The sequence below is a fragment of the Podarcis filfolensis genome, assembly GCF_964270895.1.
Source record: "Podarcis filfolensis genome assembly, chromosome: 7".
Classification (NCBI taxonomy): Eukaryota; Metazoa; Chordata; class Lepidosauria; order Squamata; family Lacertidae; genus Podarcis; species Podarcis filfolensis.
Genome location: NC_139603.1, coordinates 31,132,065 through 31,155,073, shown reverse-complemented (window position 1 = coordinate 31,155,073; position 23,009 = coordinate 31,132,065). Strand labels below are relative to the sequence as shown.

Below are 23,009 nucleotides of genomic sequence, written 5' to 3'. Positions count from 1 at the left end.
AATTGTGATCAACTATTTATGACATTAATACAGTCAGGACTTTGACGGGTTGTGCTAATTACAAGTCTCGGGTACATGATCCGATCAATGCCAGAGTATGGCAATACATACATATAGCCCCCACGCCTGACACATATACCAGTAGTAGATCAATAGGGGAGGGAGAATCTCATGTGTGGTGGTAGATATGAGATGCACCTATGCACTGGATCAAGCCAGTTTACTGTTATGAAACAATGGTAGCTACCAGCATTATACAAATATAAATATATGTCACAATAATTCAAATCAGATGACATCGCGACACATTTAAAAGGTGTGTTGCCACCTTGACTTCATGGAATATATGACTATGGACATATACTAAAGAATTATTGGTGGTCAACTGATATGCCAAACAATTCTGAGCTACACAAACTCTCTCAATGAGCCATTAAGAATCATTCTGTACAACTCAAAAACCTACTAGCAATACATCAGTCCAACAAAATGTATTTCATTGACTCTTTGGAATAAACACAGCAAAACTTCTCCTAGTTAAAAATGTTAGCACAGGACTATGAAGGCATGGTAGAAACAGGTCTCATGCGGTATTTCAGCCTCTCTCTTGAAGCATGGCATTTAGGTACAGGTGTTAAAAGGTGAGCTATGGGTAGTCACAGACCACACGGCTCTGAAATGTGGCTTTTAAAAAACATATCTTTGCATCTAACACAGGAGCTAGGGGATCAGAGATTACAACAGTGGAGACTCTCCACGAAAATGAATGCTGACAACAAAAAATGGCTCCGGTTTCCGCCCCCTGCCCCCAATTTTCTCTTCAAGACTATTGATATTTAGGACTACTGAGCCACTCCACACCTCTTTCAAGGCAAATAATTTTTGCAAGGTAGATACTTCATCGGAATGCCCCAAAACAGTGAAGTTGGTGCTGGAATTCCCCAGAAACAGTTCTATGCTGTGCTGAAACCAAACGCCTGTTTTCATTCTATGGCTACTCCACTCTGCCAAATTAAAGCAAAAGCAGCAAATGCAGTGATCAGAACAAAACAGTTTGCAGTGATTTCTATTATTTTGCCACGTGTAACAAGGCACTGTGTTTCTAACAAGGGAAAAGCCTGCAAGGTTTTTGTTTCTCTCTTCATTATCTTTCAACTATTGTTTTCTCCCAGGCCATGTAACAAAGAAAGATGAAGAGGTCCCCAGTTTTCTAATGCAATAAAAATAAAAGGACAGACGATGAAAAGGGTGAAAGAGGTGAAGCATTTCACTACAATTCATATTGAGTTGTCTTTTTCTGTTTTTTAATTACGAAACCAAAAATAGCACAATGTAGTCTGAGTCACGTAGCTGCTAATTATGCTACTATTTCAAACATTCCAGTGTCATTCACAGCCATGGTGCAGAAAGAGGACTTTATTTTGTTCTAACCATGTCATTTAAAACCTTTTGTCATGAGGTGAATAGTACGAGCACAGTCAAAATATGAATACAGAGCTGACAAAAACAACTCAAAATTCTGCAAGGATGTTGATATTTTGATAAAACAATTCCAATAGCCACACAATTGCAGAAGAATATGCCGTTATAAGCCACCAACTTTTCTTGAAACCCTAGTACTCTACAGATGCATCGCTAAGCAAAGTGCTCCCCTGGCGTCGTTCTCCAAACCATTAGAGATTGTGTAGTCAGCTACCACCAATAGTAGGGCCAGGGTCAGTAGCTGCTGTCTTTGGGGAGCTACCATGGTCCCACCACCTTGATAGGTCCCACCCTTCCTGTCCACAGTCTGGAACTCTGAGCAGCAGCAAGTAAGCTGGGTCTAGCCTCCTTAAAAAAAAACAACTTCCACAATGCTGTATGGGAAATTTACATGGTAGTTTCACCTAGCTGCCCACACTGTTAGGAGCACGGCTGTTGGCTGCCACCAACAGTTAAGCCCTGTGTGGGCCACCAGTTAGCACTTTGCCAAACCTCCCTCCAAATCTAGAAGCAGCCCTAAACCAAGAATCAACTCGAGCTCAACAATTCTTATATGTTATACCTATTTCCTGAAATAGCTGGCTTCAACTACCCCTAGGCTTGTTGAACATCCAGCCTGAAGGATTCTGAAGAACTCAAAAAGCTTGCTCCCTCATTTTGTGACTTTGGTGTTGGTTCTGATATAAGTATACACCTACTGTGATTTTTAATGAGGGGTTTTTTAAGGTGCCTATATCTTTTAAAATAATTTAGTTTTATGTACTATATTTGAGACTTGTATCTTATGTATCAATAGGTAATAGTAGTAAATTAAAAAATTAAATGTATAGCACAGCATTGCTCTTTGCAGTGCGCATGAGGGCAGATCCCTTGCAACTATGACATAGGGAAACAAAGGAAGGGAAGAAAAATGGAGACAAAGGTAGAAAGGGGAAGAATGTGCAATTGTTTTGAGTTTCATGTGTTGAGGCTTGGCTATAGGCTTCATTGCAGAAAAGCATGTTCAGTATAACAGCTGGCTCTTTGCAAAGCAACCAAGGAACAAAATGTATTTTTAGGGAAGAGCTACAAGGCAATTGCTCAGTTTGCTAAACTAGAAGTGTGGGAAGCAAGTGCCATGTTGGGTTTTACACAAGCCTATTCTCTTGATCCATAATTCACTTATTCCACTATTCTTGGTGTGGTTAGGAAGCAAGGAAGAAGCAGGGATGGTGCCAGAAGCTGATTAAGCCAAGTTGCAATGTCAAACTCCCTTGCTTGATTTCCATTGAGTAAATCTGATGCAAAGTGAAAGATAGTGCTTCTCAAAAAAAATCTCTACATACTCCCATTTTTTCATGGGAAAATGCAGGGCTTTGGGCCTTGAGCCTTGAGCCAATTGGTATAACTCTTGCCTGAAGCTCCTTCAAGCCTGGAACTGGTTCTGAATTTGCATATCCCTGACATGCAAGCTATACATCCTACCTCCGCCCTGCTGTATGAATTATCACTGATACGTTCTGGCTTGCAGAGATGGACATATCCCAGCCCTGAAAAAAACTCCAAGTGGACATGACCTAAATAAAACTCTTGTGAATCTGTGCACAAGCACTGTACTTCTTTCCTAGCCCAAGCTGCTATTTGAGAGACAGACTCAAACAGGACATGAAGGCAACAGTTCAGTGCAGTCTGATTTTCATAGCAAAAGAGGAACATGCAAGCAGGGAGCTGCTGTCACTTTCCTCCTTGCAGCCCCCTCTCCCCAAGTGCCTCCCCTTCCCAGCTGAGCTCATTTGCTGTATCAGGAACTTGGTCAAGAGAAAGGGAGAAAAGGCATCTGAAGGGACAGGCCATAGGAAAGTAAGCTGTGGTCATGGAAGTGTGGTGAGGACCACCTGTCCATGCACTTCTTTTGCTGTTAAAAGCTGTCCTTCTTCCTCACATCCTCATCCTACATGATTGGGAAAGGCCAAAGTTCAACACACATAGACTTGCCACAATCAAATCTAACCCTCTAATTGATCCTTCTTCTCCATGCATTACCAAACAGCAGCATAGCCTCTGAGACACACAAACACAAATTAATATATAAAGCAATTGCAATTTTCCTCGTAACAAAACTACTCCCATTACTTACTTCAAACAGCAGGAGTGTTCCTAGGTGCAACCTCCTTTGGTCAGGTGCTGCAGCACTTTCCCCTGGAGTCTGTGCATTAAAACTTGTTCATTGTGCTCAAGGATGCTAGAATTAAAAACAAAACAAGAAATGTTCAGAGAAGAAATGTCACTTCAAGTGGTTGGCAGGGAAATCCCTGCACTATCCGCAATGTGTTTCTGATAACTTTAAGTAAGCTAGTTTTGGAATCAGAAGTGGGGAGAAGAAGTGGTCGTTTTTGTGGATTGTGCCCTTTTGTTATCTTCACAGCCTAAATGGATTTTTTCAAACACTGCCTGTTAGCATGGTTGTTAACATTCTTTGATGATCAACTGCTGATTAAACAGACTATGAACACATAGAAAACAGAAGTAACCACAGAGAAATCTGGAAAAATAATCACTCTGATAAGCGACATGGATGGTGCAGTAAGAAGGTAAATCAAATGAACTACACAATCTTCGTTCCCCAATCTAAAGGTTACCTTCACCCTCCTCACGCCTCTGCTGCATTCAACACCTCCTTCATGACCACATCAAAGATCAGCTTAGCAAGCATCAACCTAGAGTCTACTCTTCTTTACATGATCAGTTTTCTGCAATCCAAGCAGTGAGAAAGGGGGCTCTTCTTCCTGTGTTGATCATTTAACACTATACTGTCACCTATCACTGTTTCTTTAGACTGCCAAAGAAGTGTTCTTAAAAGTATTTAAATCTTTCTTCTATCCCTTCAGCGGAGGGTGAACTCACACACTGTACTCTTTTTGCAGTTGCACTGGGGCTTACCTAGACAACTTTTTGTGTGTGTTCTGCACACACTTCTTAGCTGTTGCAGGAGTTCCAGAAAGTTTCCATCAAGGGAGCACAACCACTGTAAGGAAATGTCATTTCCCCAGAGCTCAAAACACAGCAAATTGTTGCTTGGAAAATATTATCTCCCCACCCCGAACCAAGTAAACACTCATTGCCTTATCAAATAAAGCATGAAGTGTTGTGATATGTGTATCACAGGTCCCTATTTGATGGCATCTGGGATACAACAGGGGTGAGACAGGAGTTGGGGGCACTCTTTGATGGCAGTAAAATCATTTCCCCCTTTTGGAAGCTTTTGGGGATAATATCAAAAGAGTGTGCAGAAAGGGTCATCTATTCAGACTAAGGGCAATGCAACGCAGGAAGCTTTGCCCTTGGCTGCAGTAACCACATCACCAAAACTGATGTCATATAGCACTGCAACCTTGGAAGGCAAATGAGGCCACCACCTTGCTGAAACTAACCAGTTCTGGCCAGTAACGGGCAATATTTTGGCTCCTACAAAAGCACAACGTGGCATTCAAGTGAAGTTTTTTTTTTAATTAGGAAAGTAGCCTATTTAAAATGAATAAAGCCATAAAATAAGAATCAGTTCACTGCTATATTATATGAGAGATCCCCCCCAAAGCACGAGAATTAACTTCAGTAATAAATGTTGAATATTTACATCTCTCTTCCTTCCACCCTTCCTTCTCCGTTATTCTTCATCTCTGCATTTTGCTCTGCCCCCCCCCCGCCCACCACAATTATTCCTTTTTATCTACCTGCAATTCCAGGCCCCCTCTTATTAAACACACCATCTTCCACTTGGGACCTTTCAGAGCAAAACTGTTTTATTTGGTTTCCAATTTGTCAGTATAGCCTAGAACAAAATCTCTTGTCATCACTATTTGCTTCAGCTCCTCAGAAAGTTAGTTCAAGCACAACAATCTGCCTGTCTTTCACAGTGAAAACAGATGCAAAGAACTTATTCAACTTTCCTGCAAGCCCTTTCCTCCCTTTTCATTGATTGTCTGTGCAAAGCCTTATCATAAGGTCCACTTTTTGATGTCACTGTACAAATTACCAGGGAAAGCAAATCAAAACATCTTTGCATTGTAATGCTTGAAGATTTTTAGGTTAATGGGGCAACTGGTTCTTTTCAGTGCCTGTCCAACAAGCAAACATTTGCAGTTGTTCTAGATCTTCTGCTAGATGTATCCCCCTAGACAGATCACTTATAACCTTGGGGCTGTTTATTGGACTCATTAGCTTTGCTTTACTGTACACTCCTTTGTCTTCCGGCTTGATATCTTTCTAGGGTATAGTGTCTTACATTTCACAATGAAAGAGCATTCAGTTTCAGCTGCCTTCAATTGATAGATCAATCCTCAAAGAGAGGTTGACTGCATCTTCGACTGAATTCTTGCTTCTTTTCACCTTATTCTGAAACCACATGGGTGTATCCAACTAAATCATACTCCACTTGGACCTGTCAAAATCTATGACTTAACTGGATACCATCTTATGCCTATATGGATAAACACACATCAAAATGCTAGCTGCTGTTCATTACCCTAATACATATTGGCAGCTCTCATGGCTTTCTTACAGCTGAATTATATTAATCCACATATTCACCCACTCAAAGGAAAAGCTTCAGTCTAATGCTTAATAAAACTGTTAAAAACATTTGCTGGGTCATGACTGCATTTTCTCTACATGCTTTCCAAAACCCTCATAACAAAACTGTTCTGTGGGAAACTGAATGAATTACTACTGTCATGGGATCATTTTACAGCTCCTAAATAAGATATAGTATAGCTGCCTCACAGTTTTACTACCTCGAGTGCTATGTTTGCATACTATGAAAAGTAGCTTATCAGCAGGAAGCATAATTTTCGGTTACCTAATTTGGATTGGTCAATATTTCCTCTCCCTGCAACTCAGCATTGGGTCAGCAGTCTCACTCACCAAATCATCCAAGTTCCCTGAATTTCTTTACACCAATTCTAAAACAACCGATGCAGTTAAAGGTCATGTTGATTTATACGTACTTGTCAAGTGATATCAATGATAATTATTCCATAGTCAAATAAATTACTCGTAACAGACAATTAGCAACTTTCAGTGTGTCTCATTCTACAAAAAGGGAATATGATGTAATAAAACTGGGGTGGGGACTGCACTGATGAATGCTCCCCCACTTTTAAAAAAATCAAAAACATCCTGCAGAGACAAAACCAGATATCGAGGATAAAGTAGAAGCTGAAACCTGAGGTAAGGAGTTCCTAAATGACTGTGCTTCACAGTGTCCACTACTGACATTGTGTGTATTAAAGTATTTTCCTCTTTTCATTTGCATTCCCACTTCTACACCATTATTTAATTTAGTACCACAATATTCATGAGCCCTGCAATCCAGTGACTCAACTGATGGAACAAAAGTGTGTCACCTGGCAGAGAAAGTCACTAGAGGGTTCCCTAGGCCATGCACCATCTTTAAAACAGTTGCAGTATACAAAGAATGGGGGGGGGGGAATTGCAGTACATCAGTAACAATGGAAATTCTATTTAAAAGTTCTCCTTGAAATTGTATCACTGACTTTTCACTTCTCCACTAACCCCAGAAATAATGCCTACTCCTCTTCCACAATTTATTTTTCCCCTCAGTGTATTAATCATAGAATCATAGAATCATAGAGTTGGAAGAGACCACAAGGGCCATCGAGTCCAACCCCCTGCCAAGCAGGAAACACCATCAGAGCACTCCTGACATATGGTTGTCAAGCCTCTGCTTAAAGACCTCCAAAGAAGGAGACTCCACCACACTCCTTGGCAGCAAATTCCACTGTCGAACAGCTCTTACTGTCAGGAAGTTCTTCCTAATGTTTAGGTGGAATCTTCTTTCTTGTAGTTTGGATCCATTGCTCCGTGTCCGCTTCTCTGGAGCAGCAGAAAACAACCTTTCTCCCTCCTCTATGTGACATCCTTTTATATATTTGAACATGGCTATCATATCACCCCTTAACCTCCTCTTCTCCAGGCTAAACATGCCCAGCTCCCTTAGCCGTTCCTCATAAGGCATCGTTTCCAGGCCTTTGACCATTTTGGTTGCCCTCCTCTGGACACCTTCCAGTTTGTCAGTGTCCTTCTTGAACTGTGGTGCCCAGAACTGGACACAGTACTCCAGGTGAGGTCTGACCAGAGCAGAATACAGTGGCACTATTACTTCCCTTGGATCTAGAGGCTATACTCCTATTGATGCAGCCCAGAATTGCATTGGCTTTTTTAGCTGCCGCGTGACACTGTTGGCTCATGTCAAGTTTGTGGTCAACCAAGACTCCTAGATCCTTTTCACATGTACTGCTCTCAAGCCAGGTGTCACCCATCTTGTATTTGTGCCTCTCATTTTTTTTGCCCAAGTGCAATACTTTACATTTCTCCCTGTTAAAATTTATCTTGTTTGTTTTGTATTAATACAACAGCAAGGCACAATTCAAGTTAAGCACCTTACTATCTACAATATACAACCTACAATATACAATATACTTCTGGATGGAAAGTGCTGCCCTCCAGAATCTCTTAAGGGAATCACCCTATGAGATGGGGCAGGGTGACCCTGCCTTGTCCCTTTCTCCTAAGTAACTGGCTCAATACCTCTCCTACCGTCATAAGTTATGACAATTACTATGAGGTAAGCAAGAATGCACAGGACCAAAGTTAATCTGCCTGTGGGCAAAATTCCTCCCCAACCCTAAAAAACAGGGACCAACAGTTGTTCATAGCAATGCCATTAGATCACAAACCCTCCCCTGATGGAAGCAAGAGGTAAAGTAAACAACAAAGGGTAGGTAGTTTGAAAAGTCAATTGAAGCAGAAGTGGAGCAAGCAGGCAAGGACCACCTTTTATGTCCCAGGAGCAGAACAGACAGAGACAGCACAGACTTTGGTCTGGTCCACTTCCAGGCCACACACCCCAGGGAGCCTAGAATGATGCTGATTGGCTCTCTGAAGTCTTCCCTGTTTGTGTCTTCCTGTGCAAAGTGTTTCCCAGCCACGCTGGAGTCTGAGATGTTGGCGGCTCCCTGCCACCATGCCAGGCTGCAAATGGGTAGCTGGGTTAATCTGTTGCAGCAAACAACAAAATACTGTGGCACCTTAAAGGGGTGCTACAAGACTTTGTTGTTATTGTTTTCACATTCTAAGTAATACTACATGATGTATCAAGGAGGTAAAGTTGGGCACAGTTCACAATTTAAAGAAAAACATACAAAAGCACACAGGAAAACCACCATCAGGACTGGGAAAGGGGTCAAACTACACATTCACTAGATACAGAGCATGCTGCTATCCATCAGTTTTTCCCTGAGGAATCCTCTTTGGTAAAGCAGTCCATGGTGAGGGGAGGTTCATCTCTTCCTTTTCCAGTACAATTGACACACACCAGTTTGTATGGCTAGGAGTATTAGAGGGAAAAGTTCTCATTTTGTATTAATTTCCTCATTGTATGCCCTCCTATGATACAGGAATGCTCTCCATGAAACAACTGGAAACATAAATTCATGGGAGGAAGAATTCCATCTTTAAGGAAGAAGAAATGACACAGTGAAGTCAGTCAACCCCCTGAAACACACCTGGGAAGTACACCAGACTTGAAATCAACATGGATATCTGGTTCCCATGGGCAGTATCCAACGTGGTAGTTCTCTTAGCAGAATGGTTTTTGTTTGTGCCTCAGATCTCCCCACCCACTATGGATTTGGAGAGGGGTGCGAGAGGAGAGGGAAGTTCCAGAACTGCTTCCTGGGTTATTGTCCTGGGAAGACAGTAGTAAGTTTGACAGCAGTCCTGAAGAGGAAGCTGTTCTGACAGAATTGGCTATATACCCCCAAGGCTAGCTTAAGGTCCAACAGTCATTTTTTTCAACGACGACAGCTATTTAAAATACATGAAACATCTTGTTATACAAGACTACCGTAGCTCCCAATTATGGCTAGATCTTGGTGTGAAACAGCTCATGTATATGGAAGAACATAAGCAAACAATATACATTATTCAAAGGGATATGTAAGCCACAGCTCATTAAAGAGAAATATCAGCCATCTCCACCTTCTACCCTAGCACTTCACCCTTGTCTCCTGAAAATATCACCCTCTCATGCTGAGCTGTTTATGTATTTTGAAAACACAAATTATGTCATTAGTCATTTTTTAATGTGACGGTAAACTGCAATTACATAACTTCAAATGTTCACAGAATATACCTGCGGCAAACATAGCCAAGTAGCAGGAAGGGGCTTATCCATAAGTAATTATTTAAAAAGAAAGAAAAGGAGATCAGTGGATTTCTTACCCACCAACTGCTCCTTTTCTTCAGTGGCAGCTGCTGACTTTGTTCATGGTTTTTAACACTGGTCCCATTTCCCAAACCAGATCTCATAAGCAATTTAAGGAAAAGGATGCCTTTAAACATAGGCAGAACACCATAGTTTTATTACTGAGAAACATACATTATTATGTACGTGGCCACAGACAGATGTTGAGACTTCCTTGTGAGAGGGGAAGAACATGACTTCCAAAGTTGAGCTGTGTCACAGGACATATTGAATTTGTACATTTGTTTTTTTAAAAAAAGGAAGATATGCATTCCAGTTGCTAAAAGTCAAAAAAGTACATCAAAACTTTCAAAATATTGGGCAGATTTTCATATGTTAGTCATATTAGGCAGAAGCTTTAGACCACATTGATAATATTATGGGTTTAATTTGAGCCAGATGCCCCAAAGGTCAGTGTGAGGCATTATGTAAACTCATGACATAGAAAGGTAAAGGAAAGCAAAACACATTTTTCACTCCCTCTTCAACCTCTAACCACAGCCTTGGACTTAGCTGCCTAGTAATGGCTTTGGGACTGAAGGAGAATTTAGGGAACCCAGTCTGCTCTTCTGCCCTTTAAGCTGTGCAGAGTAGAAGGAACATGCTTATGAAAATTGGTATTGAGAGACACTAACCACGTGGTATGCACCTCCGATTCCATTTTCCCCTGGAATATCTTAAATTGTAAGTGACCTGTCTTTAAAAAGGAATGATATGTACTTCATTAACATAAGGAACGGTTTGCATGGAATGAAAGTGATTTTATAACAATAGGTAGAGTACCTTTCACCACTAAATAATCTCAGCCAGTCTTCATAGAACGGATATTAAGGAGAATATCTTCCAGGTTGGGTTAGGGCAGTGGTTCTCAAACTTTTTGCTCGTGCCACACCATTTTTTAAAATCTTTATTACAAAGGAGTCTTCTCCAGCACACAGTTCGAATGGCGATTCTGTATCACAACTAGGATTGCCCTCTCCTGCCACACCAGTGTGGCACACTACACCCTTTGTGAACCATTGTGTTAGAGGGAAAGGGAATCCATCAGTCTGACATCCACAGCTGACATACAAGAGATATGATCACTTTCAATGAAGAGGAAGACTAAAATAGAGTTTTATTTATATACCAATGTGCATTATCCATATTTTGCAATTTCAGGAGTTCACAAGTGCAAGATCTCTCAGGATCTCCTAGACCTCCTACAAGGCCTCAGAGAAGCCTGGAAAGCCATGGGATGTTAAACCTCAGCGGTAGTAAGAGAGATTTCTCCAAGATCCCGAGATGGGCAGGATCAGATTCACTCACATGACCCTGCCCACTCATCAGAACAGCTGCAGAGGTCCAGCTCATGTGCTCACCATCAAGATTGCTGGGCACAAGCAATGGGGCCTTCACACTTACAGAACTCCCTCCTGAATGAATTACACTTGGCCACTTCAGTGCAGGCTTTCAAGTGACCCTTAAAACCACCTCTCTTCCAGGCTGCCTTTCCTTAATATGTTTTCAGCTACGAAATTCTGAGCTGCTCCTTAATTTGGAAATCATAAGGCTTTATCAGGCCTACAAAGTCTAGATGCTGTTTCATGATAAAGTGTGCCCATCAGATGGTATAAATCATCTCCATATCAGTGTACGCTGCTTTGTGAGGGCATGGCCCCGAAAGGTGGTTTATGAAGCTGTTTAATCGCTAAACTTCTACTTAATTATGTAGAGGTCTGGAAAGTAATAAGACAAGATGAACTGCAAACCTTGCCATAGTTCAGTGCTTATAGCATCAAACTCTGCCACCTTCATCTTGGAATTGGGGAAGTAGGGTGCAAGTTTGCCTCTGCAATTCTTCTTGAACTTTGGAGACACAGTGAATGGACCCCTGTATATTTCTATTTAGGTGTTTTTTTTCTGTAAAATCCTTTGAAAATCTGTTAGCAATACCAGGTTAGCACAATCAAATATATAAAGGTGAACCATTCCTGAAGCTACTCCCCCTTCTGCAAAGTTTACATTTTCATGTTGCAATGCTACAACCTGTAAAATAATTTTCTAAAGGTGTTCCCAATCTCTTCTTGTTAATATGACACCACCATTCATTTTCTTAAAAAAAAGTAGCAAAAATATTAGACACACTTAAGTCTTCAATTTGTCCACCAGAAGAAAAGCAGCAAAAATCTTACTTACATTACTCAAATCCCAATTTTAAGATATGTATTGTGACAACAGCTTCTGCAATGGTATATTTAATCTAAAGTTAGCAGAATGCTCCAAGCTACTTCAGGACTGTTTTTCAAACTACAGCAACCAGCACCTTTTGCGTGACCACCAACACTGAAATTGGAATACAGGGTTTTCCCCCACCTCCAGAGATGCCAGAGTTCATGTGGCCAAGGTTTTCTTCATCAAATGAGCACAAGGCCAGATGACTATCAGAAACTCAGGGAGGTGGGGGAAATCCCACAATCTTCTCAGGGTTTGTGGCTACATATAGACAAGGTTTCTGAAACAATAATAGCAACCAAAAACACTAACGTCTTTTAGAATAGCAGTGACAGATATGCCAATACAAAATTATTATTTATGGTGTATTAACTGCTGGAAACACAATCAGCCTCCACTTCATGCAAGTGATGAACAAAGTCATGGAGTCACAGTTTAACCATTATGTCTCATTGGATGTAACCAGAAAACTATGGGCAATGGCTTCCAAACAAGCCAGGACATGAAGCCATGGTTTAAAGTTGGCTTATGACTCCTGCTTTGTTTGGAAGCTGTGAACCATAATTCCCAGTTTGTAACATGAGACTATGGTCAACTGTGGCTTCCCAGTCTGTTAGCCCAATCACACAAGAAAGAGGTGGCTGTGTGTGGGTACATAAAACTCTTGCACATCCTGGCTTAATAAACCAAAATTTGATCATGTGAAAGAGATGTATACAAGGCTGCAACAAAAGGCATTTTTACGTAGATATTTAATTGAACAGCTCAGCTTCAAAGAATGGGAAGATGAAGGGTTCCAAAATAAAAGCATTGCAACATACCCACAATTGTCATCATCACTTCCAGGATTTCGAGCAGCAAGAAGGCACTTGAATTAAATTACCTAAATTAAAGTTGTAATTCCATCTTCAGTCTGTGATGATACCAAACACCCTGGTTGAAATTTCAGACTTATTATGAAGTGGAATACACTACAGAGAGACAGTAATGAACAGTAAAGTTCATTGCTGAATTACTGCATATAATTAAAAGTACGGTTTCTGCTATACCCATGCTTAAAGTATGTTAATAATAACCTAAGAGAGAACTGCCACTTTAAAAACACAAATCATGCATTTCCATACCCAATGTGTGATACTGCATGTGTTGCTGTTTTAAAAAATTATACAATCAGCACCTGGTAGAAAACTATGCAACACTTGGTGGAACCCAACTGCTATGCTAAATATAAAAGAACCGGAGACACTTAATCAAAGATGACGGAAGTATGCAAGATAACAAGATAACCCCATGGACCAAAAATCAATAATAAAAAACTACAACTGCAATTCTTAGCACACATTCTAGGAACTACTCAATAGGATTTACTTCTGAGGAAGCACTTGGAATGCATATGCAATACTTACTTTTATGACTACAGTGGTACCTCAGGTTACATACTCTTCAGGTTACATTCGCTTCAGGTTACAGACTCCGCTAACCCAGAAATATTATCTCGGATTAAGAACTTTGCTTCAGGATGGGAACAGAAATTGTGCTCCGGCAGTGCAGCAGGAGGCCCCATTAGCTAAAGTGGTGCTTCAGGTTAAGAACAGTTTCAGGTTAAGAACGGACCTCCGGAACGAATTAAGTACTTAACCCAAGGTACCACTATAACATATAATTTGTGATAAACTAATAACCACACAACAAAAAGGTACAATACTCGAGTAAGCTAGCATTTATACACATAAATTAAACCAACACACACACACAAGTTCCAAGAAAGAAAAATCAAACACTTAATATTATTGCTTATTAGTACAGCTCGCACACTTTTTCTGATGCATGCACAGAATTCACTTTATAAGCAAGACAAAGATGTACTCTACGTGAAGTTTCAGAAGCTGATGCAAATCAAGATGCACACAGGGTATACAGTCTCAATTTCTCAAAGTTTCTGACTTGTGTAACTTGTGTGGAGTAAGCACTTTGCCCAAGAAGGCTTTGAAGACTACTAGAAAGTAGTTCCTATAAACCAAGTGCCAATATACATATATTAAACATATGTTCATGTTGAATTCACACAAAGCACACTAAGGAATAAGGTCCGCTATCCTAGAGGAACTTAATTCAATGTATCTGTGTAAGGACACAGTAATCACATAAAAGGCCCAGGAACAGGTTTCCTTACTTGAAAAATTAAACAAAATTCAAGGACCAGTCCACATAACTGAAGCCCAGCATTATTGGACTACAAGCACCATCACCCCTGACTACTGGCTCTGCTGGCTGGGGCTGATAGGAGTTGTAGTCCAGCAACATTACAGAAGAAGAGAAAGAATTGTTTCAGGTATCTATCATGGGTGATACAGAGCATGGGCAGGAATGCTGGGGCAAGAACTCCCAAGATGGCCACATGATCAGGGATTTAACGGCTGACCATCAGCCTGAATCTACATTGGGCAACCTACCAGCAGGTTCAAAATACGGGTTACAAACATGGCACTTAACAGCTAAAAGAAACCAGTAAAGTGATCAATTGAGTTTCCTGTGAGAGATGTAACACAACCTGTCCTCCCCACATTACTGCTAGGGCCTTTGGAACTGTGCATGCACACACAACTGATTGGCACCCTGTCTGTAATAGAGAATACGGCTAGCTAAGGGCTTTTTGCCCCATTTCTGCATTCAAGCTTTACAATTTAACGAGATGAATCCTTTCATTTCTCTGACATCAGGAAGCATCATGTGCAGCATACTACTCACAGTTTAGTAATTAATGCTTCAGCTATTAAGAAAAATGTTTTAAGATTTTAAAAAACTAGCTAACTTAGGAACTTTTACACAATGCATGGAAGCCATGAACTGTAGCAAAATAAAGATCTACAAAGCAAATAAAGTGAGTGTGTGTGTCAGAGAGAGAGAGAGAGAGAGAGAGAGAGCGCACATAATCACCTTGGATACTGAAAAATCAGAAGGTAAATTATAACTAGTTAAAACAAAACACATAACACCGTCCTGGGTGAAGCTGTGAGCATCAAGCGTACCAATTTCAAAGGACTAAGAGAAGATGAGTAAGTATGCAAACCAGGTTCTACAGCAATGTCAAACCACAACAGAGAGGAAATGTGTAAGAGGAGTCTGTTTCACTAGCAATGAAGACAGCTCTTCAACTGAAGAGAGGTGCACACTTCACAGGGCTGCTGCTAGGGAAACTTACTAGCAACAATAAAGTCAGATACTGGACTTATTCCCAAGAGTAAAGTACACAGAAGAAGAAGAAAACAGACACTGGTGGTATAGAAGAGCTGCAAGAAAGTAGTATACATACACAAGCACACACAGTATTCTGAGGCAAACTCAAGAGTACCCTAGAAGCTCTGGATGGGGATTAAGAGGAAGAAAGTTATCGTCTCCCGATCACAACCCCTTCCCTTCCTGGGAGGAGGAAAGGCTTTGCCAGAAACAGGACAATCAAATATAAGAACAGCTTTTTGAAGTGTTATTTATTAAATTTGTATACTGCCCTATGCCTGCAGGATAAAATCACAATATAAAAACACAAAATACATAATCAAAATAAAAATAAAAACAAGGACAACTCAATACATATACACGTACATACCATATTTACTCGAGTCTAATGTGCCATCAAATCTAATCGGCACCTCAATTTTCAGAACCTTGAAACCAAAGAAGTACCGTATTTTTCGCTCTATAGGACGCACTTTTTACCCTCCAAAAATTAAGGGGAAATGTGTGTGCATCCTATGGAGCGAATGCAGGCTCCTCGGCTTCAGCGATAGCAACGCGAAGCCTCTGAAGCGCAGAGGGAGCGTTCCCTCTGCGCTCTGGAGGCTTCGCGTTGCTTTCGCTGAAGACTGGAGAGCGAGAGGGGTCGGTGTGCACCAACCCCTCTCGCTATCCAGGCTTCAGGGATAGCCGCCTGAAGCCTTTGGAGCGCAGCGCAAGTTCCTGCTGCGCTACGAAGGCTTGCGGATAGCCACCTGAAGCCTGGAGAGCGAGAGGGGTCAGTGCATACCCATCCCTCTTGCTCTCCAGGCTTCGCTTCGCTGGAGAGGCGCTGCACAGTTTTTCCTCTCTGCGCAGCACCCCTTCAGCGAAGCGGGAGGAGAAATGGAAGGGGCTCCGTTTCTCCTCCCACTTTGCTGAAGGGGTGCTGAGCAGAGAGGGGGAGAATTTTTTCCCCTGTTCTCCCCCTCCTATGGTCCGGTGCGTCCTATAGAGCGAAAAATACGGTATTTGCTGGCGAATGTAAATGTGCCATCGAATCTAATGAGCACCTTAATTTTCGCAACGTAATTTGGCCGAAAAAAGGTGAGCATTAGACCTGAGTAAATACGGTATGTATGTGTGTGTATATATACATCCAGTATAACCCTTTTCACCCTATCTATGCAAATCTCCAACATCTCACTACTTCTGTACAAATGTCTAGCATAGATCTGCTTTTGCACAGGATGGATCTGTCTGCAGAATGTTAAAGTCATGTGTGCACATACACATGAACAGATCAATGTATTAGCTTTATTAGAGTATTTACATATTACAGACTATGGTGGTAACGTCCTCTGTGCTGAAAACCTACCAAAGGTTCGGGCTTGTTCATCCATTTATGGTTTTATTTAAAAATGTCTGGGCTGCCGTTCCAAGAGTTAATTACAGCGTTTTAATGCCACATAGCTGAAACACTACAAGTTGGTCTCTAGAGGAAAGGGAGGAGAAGGAGAATTTATATAGTGTGCTTCAATTGTTCTCACTACTTGACAAACAATTCAGGAATGAACCAATCTAATTCTGAAAACAACAAGCCATGATACTGTATAAGCAGCATTATTGACGCTTTTTGTATCAATACAGTAAAACAAAACTTGCATTGGTCAAGGACAATTGTAGGAAATAGAATATGATTGAGACAGATTTAAACTTCTCAAGAATAGTGGAGAAAAAGCTGACCTGTCACATGAGAACCTGGTTTTCATTTTCAAATAGTTACACACCTTGCATTTTTGTCTTAGATTGACAATTTATGTTTATAAAATATAATGGCCTGAATTATACATTTTTCTTGATGACTTCTCTAAAAACAGCAGTTCCTGATCCAGATAAACCAATGTTACAGTAAATGTCATTTATAATGTCAACCAACTCACATAGATGAGTTGCTGCGATATTATCTGCTAAACCACTTCTGGGGATACACCCCGTCTTACTCCTGGTACAAAAAAAGTCAATTAACCTAGTATAAAAATTAACACAAATCTATTAGTGGCAGATGACATGTTGATCTGTCAGAAATGGAAAAAATTCCATTCCACCATCTCTTGATTTCTGGTTAGTTGAAATATGGGTAATGGCTTACGGTATATGGTGAAACATGCATTTCATAACATTTAGTCACAGCAATCTCCCCATGTTAGGAGCTAGTATCTCTTCCCTCATAAAATGGGCAGGTGGCTACTGTGGCAGCCACTTCTCTTACCCAAAAGCCACCTTACCTTGATGCTGAATTATCATGTAGCATTGTAGCAAGGGGACCTTTGGGTAAAAAAAGAAGAAATGTTGATGTTTAGGAACAGTGCTACCACTGCAAAATAGATGGTGATGATTAGGGTGCATTTCATTCAGGTCTTATACTATGGGTGGTATCACCGTTTACTCCCAGGGACAAACCTAAGAAGCATAAAAGAGGCTTGGAAACATATGTTTTCCTACAAGAGATCAAGCTGCAGCTTTTTTCAGGCTTGCATAAAGAAGGATGGAGGGATGCTGATTTATTTTTAAGTTGAATTCATCTGGACTTTCATCATATGAAAAACAATCGCTGTTCATTGCTGCCCTCTTCCATTAATCACATTAGAACAACATTCTTGAACATGTTCTCTTTACATGGTGGCCTCTCCTTCCAAACCCACTGGCAATGCCTTTAACACAGACAACCTATGCCCCACTTCCCCGGGTTTGGATGTCAACAGAACAGTTGGCTCTGAATGAAAATCATTACCTTAGAAGGTGGCAGAAGATCTAAGGAAAGGAAAGCTGGATGGATACTCTTCTCATCTACCACAGCTTGGGCTCAAACATTTTCACTGTGTGACAAAACAATTTAAAAACAACAACCAACCACTTTTAGAGCCCTGAACATTTTTTACTTTTACCCCCTGTGCTAATGTTGCTTCCTGAAGAATGCTTACATAATACACATGACATTTAGTAAAGGAAATGGCACTGCTTTGTGAAAAATGTCTGGCAAGAACCTTAAGCACTGACTGCGTTAGCTACTCTGTCCAATCCATCCATCTTATTTACAGGCATCAGAAGACAAAAGCAAGATTATCTTCTCAGAGGAATGCATCATGCTGCACTAGTATAGAACCTCTTCAAGACTTCTTTGAGGAAGAAGCACAATTAAATATAATTTTAACGAAAATACTTCCTACAGACAACAAATGAATCGTCGCTGGATTTCCACACCACAAGCAAGAGATGATGGGAGCAGCAAAATGGACTGGTGATTGTCCTGATTCTGGATAAAGGGAATAGACATGAAGGTCACACTACATACTAGAAACGGATACCTTGGGCTCATGCATCTGACCTTATGAAGGCCTCTGACCTACTCCAGAAAGCCAAAGTCCCTAAGACAAGTTAAGGGCTAGTTTGGCTCATCTCTTGTCCATTTACACAGGAAATAACCACACTTTGCCCTTGTTTCCCTAATCAGAACATCAAAATATCGTAACGCTAATGCATATGTTAGTTCCAATGACGAAGACTAAATTTACTCAAATGGCTAGTTCCTTGATGTATACAAATATTATTAAAATCTGAAGCAGGTGGGAATGGGGCAGGGGGAGAGAAGAGGAAGATATGGACAGCAGCATATCCTTAAGTCTTGAGAAGCTGGTAAGCAAGGAAGCCCTGCTGAGAATGTGTTGCTTCTATTGTTGGAGCAACGCACAAACACTGTCGTCATTGTGGCCGTATGTTTTTAAAACGAATCATTGTCTGTGAACACCTCTTCACAATTCAACATAAAATGAGATGTGTAGTTTCTCAGAACCTCAATTTCTGGAACACTTGCTTCTATTTTTGTGGTACTTTATTGAGAATAAGTTACATTGTCGGCAGAAGTCTTCTCAATTTACTTTCACGTCTTTATACTGAACTGATAAGTCTTTCCTAGTACAGTCTGGAGAAAAATAACTCCAAGCAAACAAATTCACCAGTGGGAGTGGGTAAATCCTCTTGCATAAAAATACTTAAAATACATTAACCGTCCTCAACTAACAGCCAGAATGACGTTCATGACAAAAGGCAGCTCCTATTTCCTCTGTTTAGAGAAACTATATTCAATAAAGGCTGATAGATAAGAGCTAGCGTTTTTCCATGAATGGTCCACAGTGCCAGGAAAATTCAGAGAAACGAGTTCTGTTCTAATCTACAAGGATATTGTGCTGATTATCTGGCTCTATGAGACTCAAAACTCCCAGTTCTTATAATAGAAATCTGTATTTATCACAAACATCTAGATGTTTTATTACTCTTCGAATCATGCCTTCCCCCTCCCCTGCCTACTTTACTCCAACTTTTGCTGCTGGAACAGAAACACCTTAACCATCAATATTGTTTGCAAAAAGAGCTTACAATTTGAACCTGTTCTTCTTTCTGTTTGTTGTTGTTGTTGTTATTTATATGCCACCCATCTGATGGGGTAACTCCAGCCACTCTGGACAGCTTCCAACAAATTAAAACACAATAATACATCAAACATTAAAAACTTTCCCATACAGGGCTGCTTTCAGATGTCTTCTAAAAGTGGAATAGTTTTTTATTGTTCAGCTAGGGCAGGAGCCCTCTATAGCAGCCTGTCTACCAACCTCTGATAAAGGTAAAAGTAAAGGACCCCTGGACGGTTAAGTCCAGTCAAAGGCAACTATGGGGTTGTGGCGCTCATCTCGCTTTCCGGGTCATGTGGCCAGCAGGACTAAACCACTGCTGGCGCACGGAGGACCGTGACAAGTGCCAGAGCACATGGAAACGCCGTTTACCTTCCCACCGCAGCGGTACCTATTTATCTACTTGCACTGGCGTGCTTTCAAACTCCTAGGTTGGCAGGAGCTGGGACAGAGCAACGGGAGCTCACCCCGTCGCGGGGATTCGAAACGCCAAACTTCTGATCAGGAAGCCTAAGAGGCTCAGTGGTTTGGACCACAGTGCCACCTGTGTCCTCTGATAAGCCTCTGTGTACTAAGCATGGGAAGATAAGCATCTTCTCTTCAGTCTGACTTCGCCCCATAAAGTTACAACCTGGTTAATGCTGACAATGAAAGAAAGGAGGAAATTCACATGGGAAGAAAAGGAAAGAAGGGTAAGGGAGCCCATAAGCCCACATTCCACTCCCAATCTCAAAGCCATGGTTGAAAGACTGGAAGCATTATGCCATTAACTAGGCCTGAAGACCAACTGGAGATGACATAATTTTTAAAATACTCAGGTACATTAATACTGTGAGGCTGCTGGATCTACTGAAGTTCAAGATCTCAAGAAGGGGAGCAGCAAAAAGTTAATTTGAGGGGAATAAGGTTGATTTGCGTAATTTTCCTCCAAGTTAGTTTTTCAAACAGGTACAGCATCATCAGTTTGTTAGAGAAAGTGAAACAGTTTTTGGCCCGTGCTCATGTCAACCTTTCCTGTTTAGGAGGGGCAACCTCTAGACTTCAGCTGCTTTGCGCTTTAATAATAATAATAATTCTTTGTCATCTTTGCCAAAATAAACTCTCTCTTCCAAAAAGATTTCAATGGAGTTAGAAGGCGTGTCTTATTTTTCTTCCACAAGCCTCCTTATTTATAGATTAAAATGTTGGCAGGTGTGCTCAGGAAAAGGAGCTGCAGGGCTTAACACGCTGTGAAAAAGCAACAGATTTGTTCTAACAGATTAACAAACTGAAAGGCTGAGAAAAGTTGTAATTTCGCTTCCTTACATATGGTTCCTGTTTGTCAAAATGCAGTTTTATGGAAATAGTGACAACAAGGGAGTGCACAAAGCAAAATGAAGCATCACAGCCAAATCCACTAGAACAGTGGGGATATGCCTAGGAGCTTATAATGAACACAACAAATGCCCCAAATCAAGTCTCTAGAAAGGGAGTGTGCATTTCTAAGGACGTTGCACACATTAGGACAGGAAGGTGCTAATTTTCATGAAAACAAACATAATATTTGTCACTGCCTATCTTTTTGAATCTTGACTGCTGGCTGGTAACTTCCTTTTTATGTCTTGGTTCTGGGGAAACTTCTACTTCACCAATTCACAGTGTGGCTTCTTTAGCAAATTTAATGGGCTAAAACTACTGCTGCACCTCGCCCTGCCCTACAGGGGGGAAATGACTTTTAACAGAATCAACAGCACCAACAAATTACTATGCAAACCTTGTAACTTGTTGGCCATACACATTACATCAGGCCACCCCTCTGGGTGGAAAGAGAACATGGGATTTCTTAATATATGCTCTCATCATAAGCATGTGAAGACTAGTAGTACAAAAGTGCTTAATATTTTTGCTTTGTTTTCTCCTCAACAATGGATGGGAAATATGGCATGAAATCAAGAAGTATGCCTATGTCATAACATTTATTTTATATTTCTTGAAAGAGATAAATACCAGAGCTCAAGAATTAACTTAAACCAAGAACTGGAGAAGTGTTATAGGTCAGTGGTAGAGAATCTGCCTTGCACACAGAAGCTCTGGGGTTCAATCCCTGACATCTTCAGGTACGGCTGAAAAAGAGTCCTGCTTGAACCCTGGAGAGCTGTCAGTGTAAACAATACTGAACTAGATAGGCCAATGATCTGAGCTGTTCCCATGTTCCAACTACAAGTGATCCACAGAACTTGTTTCCAATATCTAGTTCACGGCTGCAATGTGAATAGCAACAAGGGGTGTGTGCAACAACAAATAGCATTGTATCCTCATCCCTTTATTGGTGCTCCTGTTTACGGTCTAGCCAGCTGGACAAGTGGCGTAGCCTAGGGGGCACAGGGGCAGCTGCCCCAGGCACAACATGGTTAGGGGCACAAAATTTCAACACCCAGTGCTGTCTCAATACAGCTGTGCACTTCTGTTGCTGCGCTCTGTTGAAAACAGTTTCTCCATGCAAACCAGGAAATGACGTCTCCACACAATGAAATAGTTCCTTATCTCTGCGGCTGCAATCTCCCGAGTGACGCGGATGCCGTTGGGCAGTTGAATCTGCATACCTAGACCCCCCCCCCCCCGCGTGGCCCAGGGTGCTGGCAACTCTCACTACGCCACTGAGCACAGACATACATACCTTCCTCCAGAATATGATAAAACTTTAAAAGGAGTCAGTCAGATCAATTCATTCTTTCTCCACAGTCCATATCCCTGTTTCCTGTTCCTGTTCTGCGACTTCTGGAAGCTTCTAAGTATGTTGTCCTAATTGGGTTACTCCTGGATAGCTTTTTGATGCTCTGAATGTCTGTATTTCTCAAGGTTCCCTTGAGTATATCTATATATCTCCTTCCATTTCTGTGAGCAGGGAAGGGAGCATTAAATTCGCAATCTGAGAGAGTGATGATGAAGTTGATATTCTTGCTGAAAGATTACCGCATCTCAGCTCTGGCTAGCTTCTTTTCACACTTTGAAGAGTGTGTGTTTTGAAGCACACATGAATGACTTTCAAGCCTTAACAGAAAAAGATGTGGTCTCCTAGCAGTAACCCGTCTTTTTCTGCAATGTGTAAAGTGTCCCTTTTCTGCAAAAGATAAACTAGAATATATTTTACTAGCTCAGGGAAGATTCTCTGCAGGTAGGTTTATAAGGAAAGGAAAGTTTCACAACTACAAAAAAAAAACCAACAACAAAAATTATGCCTGTAGACAAAACTCTATGTATTTCTAAAAGGCAAACAGAATTATTCTACAGACATCACTAAGTAAAATCTGTATTAGATGATCTCGCCACAGCTATCCATGCTTTGGAAA

General features: G+C 41.1%; 1 protein-coding gene across 40 annotated transcripts in view; it reads right to left on the bottom strand.

The window, feature by feature from the left end:
- Positions 1 to 23,009, bottom strand: part of ATXN1 (ataxin 1) — a 309,255-nt gene that overhangs the window by 141,741 nt on the left and 144,505 nt on the right. For all 40 annotated transcript variants that reach the window (XR_014550591.1, XM_083623800.1, XM_083623781.1 and 37 more), the window contains one exon: positions 3,599 to 3,703. The gene's annotated coding sequence lies outside the window, so the exon portion shown is untranslated. The remainder of the gene's footprint in view (positions 1 to 3,598; positions 3,704 to 23,009) is intronic.